This window comes from Spea bombifrons, chromosome 1 (genome assembly GCF_027358695.1).
Source record: "Spea bombifrons isolate aSpeBom1 chromosome 1, aSpeBom1.2.pri, whole genome shotgun sequence".
Taxonomy (NCBI): domain Eukaryota; kingdom Metazoa; phylum Chordata; class Amphibia; order Anura; family Pelobatidae; genus Spea; species Spea bombifrons.
Window position 1 is genome coordinate 26,231,383 of NC_071087.1, and position 14,400 is coordinate 26,245,782.

A 14,400-nucleotide genomic window follows, 5' to 3' on the forward strand; every position below is an offset into this window, starting at 1 on the left:
TAAGTGGATTAGGAAATGGTGCAGTCTAGTGTTTTTATTAATCTTATAATATATCCAGCTATACCCATCTGCTTAGAATTAGAGCTGATTATGCAAAGTCTAGATGTAGAACGCAACCTTCTGGGATAGAGATTAGCATTCTCCCCTTCTTCTACAGTAACAATCTGTTGGTTTTCCATATTTCCAAAGATCCCAAAAATGCACAAGATTGATATTATTAATAAAAGTATAATATTTTGGAGGCACCTTGAAACCTAATTTGTATACTGTATGGTGATACATATTTATCAACGTAAATTAATCTTAGCTTGAAGATGGTTTTCCATATTTCAGGTTTACTCAAACCTGAAATATCTCATAAAATGGTCCCTATTATGATTTTATTATAAAGTAGAAAACTCACAAGAGTAAATAACATCTATTTTCAACATGTTTTGTTTCATCAAACATCAGAAGGATTGGCTAATGCTAATATGTACAACTTAGTGTCATTTAATTTCCTATGACTTAAACTAGCTGACATTCCATACATTCAGCTGAGATGTTAAAAGAACTCCTTCAAAAAATCAGGTACAAATTACACCAAGCTGGTATTGACCATCGCCAATTCTTACAAGTGAGATGTTCTTGGCATCTTTTCATGAATAAACACCAAGGGCGAAGGGCTCTAGTTTACTTTTAGTTAATGTCAAGTATAATGTTCCAGTGGGTTTGATCTAGTGTAAACTAGTCTAATTTAATTAAATTAGGTATGATGTCTGAGACTTAACAAACATTCATGAATCTAACATATGTTTGGCATGCTCTTACCAGAAGGGTATTTTGGCTAGGCAGATCGTTAGGACTGTCCGATAACAGTACTCAAGTTTCCCCTGTAACTTACTTCCACGTCTGCCTTTCTGTCTGCCTTTCTGTCTGCCTTTCTGTAATAAGAATTATAATAAATAATATGGAAGGTATGTTGGCTAGGCATAGACCTCCATATTTTTATAAAGGGAGGTCTGTGATCTGCCTAACTGGCCCATTGAGCAGCAGCCCACTGGGGAGCCTGATAACCCAATAGGGCAATCACCCCAATGTTTTATGGCAGAGGGGCTTTACTCTGGGCCTACAGCCATAGGTCAGAATAAATACACTGCATTAGACTACATATTCACTGGTGGCTCACAGTTGTATGTCTTAGCATACTGTAGATTACGTTTAACTCAAGGCTACCATCAACATCAGACAAAAAGACAAAATAAAAAAAAGACAAAATACTGAATAAGTAAAAGTACAGGGTGATAACTCCAGAAATAAAAAATAATATGGTTTGCCACTGTTAAAAGAAAATATATTATCTGATGTTTATCTAATATTACAGTCCCATTAATTCTGTCAGTTACAAGCAAATTAAATAAACAATATAATTATTGCCTTCATTAAATGCTTCCAGCAATAACAAGCCAATCTAATTAATATAAAAAAGTACCATTTACACCCGACTGTGTAGGAATGTTCTATTTCAGGAATGTGCCTTTGGAAAATGTAGAGGTTGATATTTGTGGTTTTCTGGGTTCACACATACTGCCAAACCTTAAACAAAAACTATTTGTTAATGAGTACCTTTAAAAGCTTGTATTGGGCAAAGGTTTAAATTACGGAAAAAAAATTCAAAAAAATTCAATTTAAAATTTGTGTTTGACATACATTTTGTAATTTACTTTGAATTACTTAACTCTCTGTATTTAGTATAAAATGTTTTAACTACTACTGTCAGATCTATGATTCTGTAGTACTTAAGTAAGATCCATATGGTACTCTCAGAACTAATGCTTGAAATTCTTATTGAAGTTTTACGTAAATATAAGATATGTATTTGCATTAATAACTATTACTTATATTACAGACAGTTCAGGACTGGGGCCTTCTTTTCTAATGTATTCATTTCTTTTGTACTGCATTCATAATGTCTGTATTTTTGTATCTTCTCTATAGTATACTATAAACCTTAAATACCTGCTAATACCAAATAAATATACAGTATATATATATATATTATTATTACTATTATTATTATTATAAATTTTTTTTAAAGCATGCATGTTCCTACTGAGTAGATGTTGAGGTGAATCTTGCCAGGAAACATAATCTATTTTTTATATTTATTTTAATCAGACAGAAAAAGAAGCACTCAGTTGTCATGGTAAAAGCCTGGCTGGAATTTAAGTTATATTTTGGTTTAATTTAAAATGTTTTTATATATATACATTGGTTCCTATGAAGACTTTGTTATTTGTTTTTTAATAAAATGCAAAATGTGCATTAAGGAGGACATGACTAGTCCAACTCTACTTATCATCTCTACTGAGGTAGAATGTAAGAATGTATCCAATAATATGTGCTCTACAATGCGCATGTATGTGTGGGCAGTCCAACTGTCCACCAGATTTGTAGTTTTTTATCATTATGCTGGTGCCAACCTAGAGATAATGAGGGTTAACATTTAAGATACCCTTCATCCTATACATTTCCTTGGCAACTGGCTAGCACAATATATATAGGTGAAATGTTACCCTTACAAAATGACGCTTTGTCATTTTACAATGACAGGTGCACTTAAACAGAGAATTTTATCAACTAAAATGTTTTCATGTCACATGATTTGGTTATAAGCGAAAATAGGCACCCCACTCCAGGCCCGGACTGGGACAAAAAATAGGCCCGGGCATTTAAGCCTGAGCAGCCCATATTTATTTATTTATTTATTTATTGTTAAAGCCCATCCTTCATGTACCATCTTTGCATTTAATCATTCACACAAATCATTAACACATTCATTAATGCAGTCTCACAAATCATTCAAGCAATTCATCCACACATGAATTCATTAATTGTCATACGCATTCACACAATTCATCCACACATTTATTCATTCATTCTCATACGCATTCACACTACCCCCTCTCATCATCTTATCTGCCCCTTCTCACTATGTTCCCCCTTTTCACTATGTAACCCCCTTCCCCACTTATCAATATGTACCGCCTCTATCTATCCCCTCTCCCCCTTTCTCACTACCTAACCCCCCTCTGCCCCTTCTCACTGCAGCCCCCTCCCTCACCCTACTTACCTTGTTGCCAGAGGAAGCAGCAACTGCCACCGCGCCTGTGGCAGGGCAGGATTGACTTAGGGGCTGATGGAGCTGCAGCTCCAGGCTAGTACCTTAAAATATGGCCGCATTAAGGCAGAGCCCCTTAAGCCCGCCGCAACTGCAACCGGGTCCGCCACTCTAAGGCAGAGCCGGCCTTAGGTGTTCTGGCTCCCTGTGCGGACTACTCCTCTGGTGCCCCCCATCCCAAAAAAAGAAAGGAATAAAAACTTGTAACAAAACTCCCCTTTCTCACTATCTATATCTGTATCACTATCTACCACCTCTGCCTCTTCTCACTGTTATCGTTATATACTGAGGCAGACATTGACGGTGGTACAGCATAATACTTATCACTATATACTGAGGCAGAAATTGACGGTGGTACAGCATAACACCTACCACTATATACTGAGGCAGACAATGACGGTGGTACAGCATAACACCTATCACTATATTCTGAGGCACACATTGACAGTGGTACAGCGTAATCCCTATCACTATACATTGAGCCAGACATTGACAATAGTGCAGCATAACACCAATCACTATATACTACGCCAAACATTGATGTGGTGTAGGCCTACCACTTCATTGTCTGGCTTAGTAGTAGGGATGCACCGAAACGAATTCTGGACTGAAACCGAAAATGCAGCATTTACCTGTCCGAAACCGAATATGACCTCCCCACACCATAAAAAAATCTAACACTTTTATTTAAAGTAAGTAACACACCAAAATAGGACAAAACAATTAAAAAACAATATTATATGTATATATATATGATTGTTAACAGCAATCACATTCCTATCATGCCCAGGCATACCCAGATTCCAGGATGTACTCGCAGACTTGGCATGATAGGAGTATGATTGCCCTATCTACCCCTTCTCACTCCCTTCTGCCCATCTACCCCTTCTCACTCCCTTCTCCCCTATCTACCCCTTCTCACTCCCTTCTCCCTATCTACCCTCTTTCCCCCGTCTCACGCCCTTTTCCCTATCTACCCCCTCCTAACTATCTACCCTCTCCCTCTTTGAAGTTCACTTACCTTTCAGGAGTCCTGCGGTGGGGGTGCAAGGCCTCTGCCTCCCAGCTCTGCCACTGTATGGAACAGTATAGAGTGATGGGAGTTATGATGTACTTTTAGAGCATAATTAGATCATGAAAAAGACATTGGAAATGGTGCAGCATAACACCCATCACTCTCACACACTTACCAATCCACACATATATACCAATCCACACCTATACCAATCCACACATATATACCAATCCACACATATATACCAATCCACACGTATACCAATCCACACACATACCAATCCACACACATACCAATCCACACACATACCAATCCACACGTATACCAATCCACACGTATACCAATCCACACGTATGCCAATCCACACGTATGCCAATCCACACGTATACCAATCCACACGTATACCAATCCACACGTATACCAATCCACACATATATACCAATCCACACATATATACCAATCCACACATACACCAATCCACACATATATACCAATCCACACATACACCAATCCACACATACACCAATCCACACATATATACCAATCCACACATATATACTAATCCACTCTCACTGAATATTTTCCTGCCTTTCCTCTTTTCTCCTTACAGCTCCTTTTCCTCCTCTTCGCTCCTCTTCTTCAGTTCTTCTGTCTTCTCTGTCTTCTTCCGGTTCAGAGGGCAACAGCTGCTGTGCGCCGGGGTTTGTTGTCAGATCCCGGCGCACAGCAGCTGTTGCCGTGCAGATCACAAGGGAGCGGTATCGGAGGTCTTTAACAGACCTCCGGCTCCCTTGAGTGATTTTAAGCCGGGTTGAACCCGGCTTAAAATCACTCAAGGGAACCGGAGGTCTGTTAAAGACCTCCGATACCGCTCCCTTGCGAACCTGCTCCTCCAGCGGCTGACATTACTGTCCGTCTCTGGAGGGGTGCCGGGTGCCGCAAGGTGGCACCCCCTGATGAGCGGCACCCGGTGCGGACCGCCCCCCGCCCCCTAGAGTGTGACGCCCCCTAGAGTGTGACGCCCTGTGCGGTCGCACACCCCAAAGGCCGGTCCTGCTCTAAGGGGCCGGGAAGCCCCCACCAGGGCCGGCCTTAGGGGTCTGCGGCCGCACAGGGTTTAAATTAAAACATCGGGGTTTTTTTTCAACTTTATTTAACATCCTCCATGTTAAATAAAGTTAAAAAAAAACTTTATTTAACATGGAGGATGTTAAATAAAGTAAAAAAAAACCCGATGTTTTAATTTATACCCTGTGCGGCCGCAGACCCGTAAGGCCGGCCTTGGTGGGGATTTCCCGGCCCCTTAGAGTGGCGGACCCGGTAGGTAGGGTAGGGGCCAGGAGCTGCAGCTCCATCAGCCCCTAAGTCAATGCGGCAAATGCCCGGTGTGCCCGATGGCCAGTCCGGGCCTGCCCCACTCCTTATTAACCGAGATATGTTCGTAACCATCTACACTAAAAAACATATATCTCATGTACATATCTGGGAACTTTCTAAATGAGCCCATTGTGACGATTTCATGCAGTGATTCTCCAACTAAATGGCTCTAATAAGGGTCCTCAAGAAAACCTTCCCTTGTCATATTTAAAGATACACATATTTAAGTCACCTGAATTCAAGCAGGGATGTCAACCATAACATACTAGTACCAACTGGGAGTCTTATAAACAATCACAGCAGAGTAGAATAAGGAGTCAGCTCTAGGCTTTGTGAACCTGAGAATCTGGCCCTTCACCTTTAGATTGAGGCAAAAACCCTGAGACTCAGGACCAAACCCTGAGAGTTCCAAGGTATGCTCATTTAACACCTTGGTATAACAGTAGATCAAAGGTAAACTCAGGTGTTTATATGTAAAGGAAATAAATGCAGATATATTTTTAAAGGATTAATATTACAAATATAAACACATATATTTTATACTCCAGAACCAAAAATGTAGTCATATTCACAGACATATGTCTGTACAAGGACAAACACTGGCAGCTTTCCACTCGTTATTGGTTCAGACAAAGTGTGAGCTCTGGGCATGTCATTCTTTGCCTTGGCAGTGTATAGATGCCTAATAAGAATAAATCAAAGTAAGAAATAAAGTAAAAGAAATGAAACAAGAAGACACCTAAAATAAAAAGTACAACTTTGACTTTCTGATTTTATTTTTATTAAATCACTTTTCTAATTAACCTTCTGAGTAAAAAATGGATTAAGCATTATTTTGATATTTTTCATGGGGACCATCAGGCTTCAGAATAAGAAGCATGCATTAAAGAAATTACACTTTTTTTTAAACAAATCCAAAAATCTCTGATTTAAATTGAGTTTAAACCCAAGGGCTTACCATGAGGGGGGACTGGTTGGAGGGTGAAAAACTCCACTTTGGTGGCCTTTCTTCTCTTGGTATACATTAATCTCCACTCAGAAATTCTGCTTTGACACGCTGAGCATAACATTTAAGCAAATTATTATACAGCACAATAAATGAGCTGCATAAGTTAGTATATTTTTCAAGAGGGTTCCGACTAAACTTGTGCATTAAGATTCCTACGAATTGCAAATTTATCAGATTTTGGCAAATTTAGTGGTTCGTACGTAGCCACGAAAACAAGGCCAGACCACCCACGAAGCAGGTGAAAACGAAGCAAGAAGCTCAGATTTTTTGTCCATAACTCATGGACCCTTACACTCTCTCACACATACAATACTCTCACACACTCTCATTCTTGTTCGCTCTCTCACACTCTCTAAATGTTTCTTCTCTGATATCTTCTACTACTGCTTCCGCATCTTATATCTTCTCTTTCATTTTCTCTCTTTTATCTTTTCTCTTCTACCTTTCGTCCGAATCACTGTGTTCATACCGTGGAGGGAGCTTCCGCTAAAATGACGGTGCTTTTAGCGACTTTCTGTCCCCCATGGTAAGCAGAGAAGGTAGGAAAGCATTTAGAGAGTGTGAGTGAACAAGAATGAGAGTGTGAGCATGAATGAGTGAATATGGGCACCAAGCAGCACATTTTTTTCCTAATTAAAAATACCCCCCAATTTTCACCTGAACCGAATTGACAAGGAACGTAATTTGTTGTCTGAAAATGAATGGGCTAAAAGTGAACTGAATTTGATTTGGATTTGTTCGAATTCTTTTTGGCCCATTTGCACATGTCTAGTTCCTACAATACTGTGGATTTTTCCAGTGCTATCATAATGAACCAAGGTCTCATTAGTGTTTCAAATATGTATCAAACTCCATGTAAGCTAATGAGATTTGGTTAGTAGTTTTATCGCACAGCTGCTAAAACCTTAGGAGAAGGTCAGTTAAGGAGAATTATAGCTGTATAATTTTCCCCATGATTTTAGTAATTGTAGTGAATAAGTATTTTAATACATCTTTACATGTACTCTTGGTATTTCTGGACACATTTAGAAACAAATGTCAAAATGCTGCTCAAAAAGTTTTTATATATATACAGAAGTACACTGCTTCCCCTTGATCCGTTTATCTACACTAAATATTAACAAGGACCAAAGAATGTGGGAATAGTTGTGTTTCTTTATTTTCAACAAAATAAGACTTCTTTGAGTCGGTAAAGCTGGAGCTTATTCCTCAAGGACTACTGGTTTTTTTTTTAAACAGTACAATAGCATCTCTTTGTACCACTGTGTGTGGCCTAAATGGGTGATTTCTCAAATCACTTTGTAATTCTTCACCACAGTTTTACCTCACACTAAAAGCTCTCTGTTTATAAAGCTAATAAGAAATTGTACTATATTCCAGTGCTGCTGAAATGCTGCCATTTCATGGAAATATATGAAAAGGACATTACCGTTTTAGTCCAATGAGCACGTCCCTTACATAACTCTTTTAGCAGCAAAGAGGTGCGTTATTTACGCTATGGCTTCAAGATTACATGGTCCAACTTTACAGAAAACATAAAGAAAAAAATAGACATATGAAGAACTGATAAGACAAATCATCGTTATCTGGTGACTTTCTTTTGAATAGCTTTTTCTTTTGAATAGCTTTTTCTTAAAACCAGTATTTAAAATGTTACCAGCAATGTCTGAGCTTTGGCGTTCACAAAGATGGGCACAAATCTCTGGGTTTCCAGGTCCATGCTATAGACTCTGACAAATTATAATAGCAATAATCTTGGCAACAATTTGGTCAATAAAAAGTGTGGACCTCACTGAAAATCTTTGTAGACTGAAGTGAATAAAATTAGCATTTATTCTAAACAGTTTCTACTCAGTTTGCTGATAACACAATCTGGGAGGTAAATTGGTGAATACGGGTATCAGTGTGAGTAGGGACAGACCAAGTCAGGGTTATGAAGAGCAATGTAATCCAGAACAAGTTAAACCAGGCTACCAGTGAGTAGCATAATCATGAAAAAGCCAGGCCAGGATACCGGAGGTGTAGATGCTTACTGGATGGGACTTGGTGTCATACCTTGGCATCAGCTGGAGCAGAAGAGTAAGAAACCCCAGTGTGTCACATTAAACACCCACAAACTTGCGGTACCCTGGGACCCTCAAAGAAAATTGTGACATAAACGACCTAAATTATAGAAGTGACTAACATTCCAATATACCAATCAATAACAGTGCATACAAGAGCAATGGAATTGCCTGACAATCTTCATCTTCTAAAGTAGACATAAGTAACTTAACAAGTTAATTAAACAATATTCACTTTCCACCAGTGTGCCAAAAAACCCACAACCCACAAGTCAGAATGGGATAGTCCATAACAAACAAAAGTACACGTTAGGTTGACAGTAGCCAACAAAAGCAGAAGTTAGAATGTTCAAAGCATAATGGCTTTCACACCAGGTTGCAAAAACATGTGATATGTTCAAATGTTACCATATTGATTGATGCCATTTTTTAGGTGACAGGTCCACTTTCAGAATCTTGTGATCTTAAGTAGTAATATTAACTCAGGTGGGATAAATAATGGCAGTTTCTAGGATATGCACAGTGAACTAACTAGCTTTAGTGCATCCTAAAGATGGATCCACCATAATGTCTTGATGGTTGGTGGCAAAGGTGCAGATAGTTTGGGCTATTAGCAGGCCAACTCGTGCTTTAATAAACCTCTAAAGAATGAAAAACTGTAGAGTAAGTAATGTGCTTTATATGGAAAGTAGAATTATCCTTAGAATCGGAGTTAACAATCTGTTGTTCTGTTTGCTCCCAAAAGTGACCATCCATTGAAGTATTACATTACAGCTGCACGGTGATGTGCATTTGAAATAAATCAGGGAAGATCTATAACAAAGGTACATGCCTTTCAGCACCATTGTGTATTGGTGGCTTCTGGTTACATTCAAAGTAAGTTGGTCTTGCATAACTAAAGTGCATGGTACAAATGACACCGCACATAGCTGGGGACAGAAGGTGTTCTGTGCAGGGTAAAATAATCTGATCTAAACTACAGCAAAATCTGGCACACAGTCATCAGATGGCTTAGAAAATGGTGGGAATTGGCTTACGTTCTGATTTTATCTATTCTGTTTATGTTTTTAAGAGAGAATTCGGTTTTTAAACTCCAATTTCCTCAAAGTTTAACTATAGATCTTTATGGTGTAAGTGATGAAGTAATGCAAATTGAACGTATATAGGATGGTGGAATTATGTACATGGACCACCTGATAATCAACTAAAATGCTGGCCAGCATTTCTTTGATTAAGATCATTGCTATCACATTTGAGCCAACTGTCTTCTAAACATACAAGAACAACATAGCTGCTGCCCATCCCTAAATATGGCCCACAATTTACAACAGCTTCTAAGATATTATAAATATTACACTTCTATCTCCATGTCTTGCATAGTTGGCAGCATTAGTTTCTTTGTAGTTTTTCTGCTGTTTATCCCTATTTTAAAAAAAATACAATTACCTTTTTATTGTATGAGGTTTCCTTCAAACATTAAACTTGGGGGAAATACATTTGTTTTGTTTTTTTATTTTATTTGGCAAGTAATTTGGTCCTTATAAATTTTTTTGACCTTATAATAATAATTATTAGAATAATCATTTAATCTCCTCTGTAATGTTCTATGTGTACCAAATTTATTTTTTTAGCAAAAAATGCTTCTCTTATTCTAATCACTAACTACTAAGCATATCAATGCCAGTATCATTTGCTTTCCAGCTGGGTACCCATTGATTAGAATCAAAACTTAGTCTAAATATATTTGTGTCTATGGATCAAATGTTTAAATATAAGGTGCCTGTTTTACTCATATCTTATGTATTTGTTGGGACAGAAGAACAAATCTCTTCAAGTTCATTATCTATTTTAACAAATCCTAGTTGTTAAAATCTTTACAGCCCTAAGGCAAGGGATTTGCTATGCAGGTTAGATTAAAGCATAGTTAATGAGATTTGCAAATTTTGTTCTACTACCCAAAGATTACCATTAGAGTGCTCAGAAAGCTGTCCTTTGCTTATCTCTTACCATAGAAGACAATATGAAAAGAACCATTGCATCCTAAATGACATTTTGTATCAATATTATTATTACTATTAATACTAATAAAAATAATAACCATTCTTACATATTTGGCAGAGCTGTATAATTGGTGGTTAACAAGCTCATATGAAAAAAGAGACTATATATATATATATATATATATATATATATATATATATATATATATATATATATATATATTAAGGCTGCAATGGTGATTAGCATGGCATTTGGGTACAGGTGCTATGTAGATAATACATATGGGTCCCTGGGGTGGAGCAATTGGAGAGCAGGGTGGGCCAATGCTCTGTTCCCCCATTCTGTGGAAATTCCATGCCGGCTTTACCAGGAGGCTAGAAGTCTGCAGGATCCGGTCCGGGATTCCTATGGGGCCGCCATCAGGCACAGGTGCTGGGCATTAAAAACCCCTGGAGCCTGATACTCAGGGAGACAGTTGGGGGAAGAGGAAGTTTCCCTGAGCTCCCAGGGCAAGGAGAGGCCCTGAAGAAGACAATCCCTGAGCCAAGTGAGGCAATACCTGCCTGGATCTGTGTGTGCTGTCTGGGGAGGTTTTCCAGAGCCTGGCGTATCTGGGTCTGGCTGGGAGGTTGAGGTAGTGGGTGATTAGGCTGGTCAGTCTGGGCCATAGTTTAGTTAGAGAGGGCTCCAATTAGGAGCTAGGTTTTTCTTTTTATGATTTGGTTTTGGTGTTTCACATTTGAGCAATTAAAAATAAAGCCCTGTTTTTGCTACAAGCTGGTGTTCCTGACTCTGATTGCCCCAGAGAACTGTGCTTAAGACCCCTAACTGCGGCATTTATGGCCCTCATGCTATACACACAAAGTACTTATATCCCTGAGTTTCATTGTGACAAAACTTTCTGATGTATTTTGAATATGTTAATAATCTAACCTAACAATGCATTTATTAGTATTGACCCTTTTTATTTAAAATAATGTAAAAATTTAAGATTGATTGAGATGTGCCAACGATCAACACTTCTTTTATCTTCATAATCACCATAGTTCTTGGAACTCCAGCCAACGCCAGTGATTGACATTAAAGTCTTTGACATACAGCGCACAGGTACACTAACATAATCTTCCTGATAACATTGTAGAGTTTTAAAGTGTGTTATCCAACCTCTGAGTATGATCTCCAAGCTAGGAGCAGACATAATGTATATCTTTACTTGTCATGCCATGGAGTGTGACTGTGATTCATAATCGGCCTCATACGTTGACCTTGTCATCACACACTTATAATGCTGCTCATTTCAGATTCATGTATTTTTTTATGCCTAGTTATATTTCCATATAAAAAATATTATTTTGACTTATGTGTTTGAAACAGTGGGTTTTGTACATTTTACTGTAGACAATCGAAGGCTTCAACAAGAGATACAAGAGGCAAAAAAAGAATGTGAAATATTTAGCAATCCTTTACAAAACATTTCTTAGGAACCATTCTACTTGTTGTATCCATTCTCTTATAGCAGCAGAGATATGTCTCAGACTGGCCATCTGGCACCCCAGGCAAATGCCTAGTGGGCCACTGGCTGACAGTCACAAACCGAACCGATCTGCTGCTCCAGTAGGTGCTGCAGTGTGATGAAAGTACTTAAGTAAAAAGTAACATCCTCTTGAAAATACAATTGTAAAGATTTTTTGTAATTGTTTCCACCTGACATTACAGGACAGACATGCCAACTATACAGCTACGAGACGCATTCGTGAGTGCAGAAGAGAAAGTTGACTGCATAATTTGTCCACAGTCAAGATATACTGGGAGAAAGTTAGGTACCAAGTGGATAAAATATGTTTAATGGAACAGGAGGGATGTTTATTTCACTTGAAAGGGAACTGTAAGGATTGATAAAGGAGAAAAAAGGGTCAACTAGATGGGCTGAATCTTAATATTGTATTTTTTATATATTATCCATATTTTATTACTGTACACAAATCACTCATGCAGAAAATATCTCACTCAAAATCAAACCAGGGGCAGGTGGCAAAGCAAGTTATGTTATGTGCCTTATATTTAGTAAAATGACTGTGGAACAACAATATAAATTATACTGTAGTAAATCACAATATAATATTTTATATTTTATTCTGTACATTTCTCTTGGTAAAATAATAATTTCGGGTATGTAATGCTTCTATCACATGTATGCCACCAATTTACTATCAATATGGTTTTACTGAACAGTCCAAGGTTCTTTATAATGATCTAATCTGGGCTATAAATGGCTACATAGAGCGCTGAACTGGTATCGCTCCACCATTCTCTTATGTGTATTCATGTGGTATGCCAGAGAATTAATTCACCCACAAATAGTCAGTGCTGTAATTACCGTTTTTAAACAATGAGGGGTTGAACTGCCAGGGCTTAAGTGAATTTATACCTAAAGCCTGGAATGCTGGAAAGTCTTGAATTACGCAACATCACAGAATGGCTAGTAATGCCAGCCTGGATATATACTGGTGGTCTTGACCCACATCAGTAGAAACTTTCCTTTGGCGCATGAGTTTAGCTGGCAGGCAGTAGTACTGTAAGTCAAGAAAGGATAGGATGGAGAGAAGTCATGCACATTTGTCATGTTAATGACATGAATTTGTATGGAAGATGGATCACATGGGGGTGACATATTTCTGTTTTTCATTCAGAATAAAATAGCCATTTTCACGTAAGGTAATCTTTGAGCCTGCTATAGAAAGTGGCACACAATGTATTGTTTCTAGTGTTTTTTATTTTAAGTTTTAAATATTCTGATTAAGAAACAGGCAACATTATGTCATTCCCTGCATTCTTTCCATCCTGTTATATTTATTTGGCACACAGAGATAAGGGGAGGAATGTGCTTTCTCTCTCTAGCTCTTGTGGTGAAGTTAATTTTACCTCCTGTATCAATAAACAGTTGCTTTGTAAGACATTACACTGAAGATATCACCCAGAGAGAGTGAAGTCATTGTCCTGCTTTAGCTATTAAACATTGCCCTGTAATCCAATGCTGATATTACACTTATGTCTAACTGATTGGATCTTAGCTGTGGCTTTAGCTAAAGGTAGGAGTAAAGAATTTGCAATGTTAAAAAGACAGTTTGCTGTCCCTGATGGCCCCACTGAAACTAAAAAGTATCTGCAGCCTTGCAGGCGCGCTCTTTCTCCTGATTACTCTTGCCACTGATTGGCTGCATGAAGCCACCAATCACTGGCAGGAAAACACTCCTATTGAAATTAATGGACGAGCTTTCCATGCATGCTGAGCCAGTGCTGGAGCTGACTGGAAATAAGTCTAATACACACATGGCTGAACACCTCTCCTCAATGGCATGTAGCAACTGCAGTATGGTCACCATATGTAGGTGGGAACATATTTCACCTCCCACTTCCCAGCTGCAGAGACAGGGACTCCTGGGTAAGCCTGCAGGCTGCTAATGAAAGTGGCGAGGCTTTGATATGGGAAGAGAGACTTTACCCCATATCTTTTTAGAACCTAGCAATGTCCCTGGTTGCTACAAAGTCATTGTGAGAAAACATTCTCATGTTCTCTGCATTTTACAAGAGTCACATGATGTAGTGTATGGAAGGCCTTGCAAAAGGCAAATCAACCTGGGCCCTGCAACACTCTAGGGATGGGCTGCCAATGTGGCAACAGCTGTACATCTCAACTAAAATGAAAGTCTTAGTCTTATTACTTGATGTATAATTTGTAACACCCCATAAAACCAAGAAGATCTAGTTTGCGGGA